Here is a 2,509-nt window from a genome sequence, read left to right as displayed (position 1 = left end):
TTTCAAGCTAAGAGTGGGAAACACAGCCAGAAAAGCGGTAGTGGTGATAAGCAGAAGACCGATGGTAATAGGCAAAAACGTGAAAAACCTGAGAAGTCTAAAGACACAAAGAAGAAGGTGAAAAAGTGCTTTGTTTGCGATAGTACTGAACACCTTATTTCGGAGTGTCCGCTAAAGGTGAAGAACCAAGACGGGGCCACTGCTGGAAGCGAGCAGAAGAAGAAGGCACGTGCAAATGTGATTACTCGTGTGGACCACGGTGAGTCATTGGACTCAGATACAGAAGAAGTATCAGAAGAAGTGATGGATGATTTGGACGCTCTACTGATCGACGCCAAACTGCCGGCGGAGAACAGCGAAGAGAATGAAGCGGGATCAAACGAGGAGAAGGAGGCAGGAGGTACTGGAGCTGATGCTACTGTTAGCTGGTGGTACGACGGTCTCGAACATGACGAACAGGAAGTGGACACCAGTAGTGGATGGTGGTACTTCGATACGGCCGCTAACGTGCATGTGACGGGAAATCCGTGGTATTACGTGGCGTTTACGCCGGATTTGAATCAGTCTCAGCATGTACATGGAGTTACGCCTGCGTTGGCATCTCGAGTGGCTGGAGTAGGAACTGTGGAGCTAATAACTGAAGTTGAAGTCGAGCGGAAGGCAGTGTCCTTAAGTGATGTCTTTTACATTCCTGGTGCTACACATGGCCTGCTGTCAGTTGGATTAGCTACGGAACAAGGTTTTGATTTTGATTACAATGGCCAATTGAGGTGCTTTCGCGTGAGAGATGAACACGACGATACTGTAATTGTAGCAACGCCGGAGGATGGAACTTGGGGATTTCAGGTGAATCATCCATCCATAAACGGATTTATCAGTCCACAGGATCGGCCGTTGTCCAATTTTACAGTGGCTGAAGGGGTGGCGTCTTTGAAGCTCTGGCACGAGCGATTGGGGCATGTCTGTCCACAATACTTGAAGACGATGGTCGACAAGAACCTCGTTCGTGGCATGATGCTAGGGCAGAGAGAGCTAGGAACTTGTGACGCCTGTCATATCGGCAAGCAGACGCAGCAAAGACACTGGAAGAAACTGGATCGCAACACAAAGACTCCGAACCAAGTGGTATATGCTGACTTACTGATACCTAGTAAAGCTAAAGGCACTAGGTTCGAGGCCGTTCTCATACTCATGGATAGGTACACTCGCTTTGTGAAAGCTCACATGTTGACTAGCAAGTCGAGCGAGGTAGTGAACCAGCACATGAAAGAATACGTGCTCTGGTCTGAAAGACAAGCTGGTCGTCAGCAAGATGGCCCTATTCGAGTGAAGTACAGAGTACACCAAGTCTTAAAGACAAAGGTGGTGAATTCGTTAATACAGCAATGGATAACTGGTACGGAGTGCACGGCATCGAGCATGTGAAGGTGGGTCCAAAGAGTTCACAGCTGAACCTTTGCGAGAGGACGCATCAATCTCTCGTGGAGATGACGAAGTCGATGATGCATGATGCTGGATTTCCTGTTAGTCTGTGGCCTGAGGCGCAGCGTAACGCAGTGTACATCAAGAACAGAACCTACAATAAGGGAACTCAGAGTATTCCCTATGAGATGATGTTTGGGATTAAACCCGACCTCCATCACATCCGCAAGTTTGGTTCGCTTGCATATGTGCATGTGACACCAAGTCGGCAGAAGCACCATGATAACGCACGACTGGGCTTTGTGCTCGGTTATGCCGAAGATACCGTGGGTTGTAAACTCTACTTTCCTGATGATCGTACAGCTACATTCGTATCGGATCTTCGCATTAGTGAAGACGTGATGTACCGAGATCGTCATGGAGTGGATTTGGAGGACGACGACTTGGAGTCGTTGCACTTTACGAAGCGCAGTAACATGGAGCTGAGTACTGAAAACTCAACGCTTTACGAGTCTACTATGGATCTGAGCGAAATCTGCAACTCGAACACTGCTCCGATGATGAGCGAGGCCACGCTCGCAACGACCATAGACCTCGAGAGAGGCGATGATGATAATGACGATACTGCGCAACGAGTTGACGAGCGAGATGAGGTGATGACGGAGCTTAGGGAGGCGCAACGAGCGTCATCACCGTCAAGAGCGTCTGCAAGTTGGACAGAACTGGAAAAAATTGGGGACGCAGTGACTGAATCTCCGTGTGTACTGGATGTTGAAAGGGTGACGGCGGGTTTACCTAGCGTACTGACGGCAATGCAGAGTGGACAATGCGAAGACCAGAGTGATGATCTTGTACAGATTAGCGGTGTGAATTCTGACGACTCGGAATCAGTGAAACTTACGACAGTGTATGGATACACGAAACCTGAAATGGCAGGTGATAATGAGTCTGCTGTCAGCGCGTGTGGTTCATTGGAGGTTAATGCTGATGGGAGTCCATCAGAAGTGGGCATTGAAGGACTACACGCAAGTGAAAACCTTTCTGATTCGGTTGTGAATGAAACGAATCTTGTAGCCGATGAAGACAG

Source organism: Phytophthora parasitica (assembly GCF_000247585.1).
Source record: "Phytophthora parasitica INRA-310 unplaced genomic scaffold supercont2.76, whole genome shotgun sequence".
Classification (NCBI taxonomy): domain Eukaryota; phylum Oomycota; class Peronosporomycetes; order Peronosporales; family Peronosporaceae; genus Phytophthora; species Phytophthora nicotianae.
Note: the sequence above shows the minus strand (reverse complement) of the source record.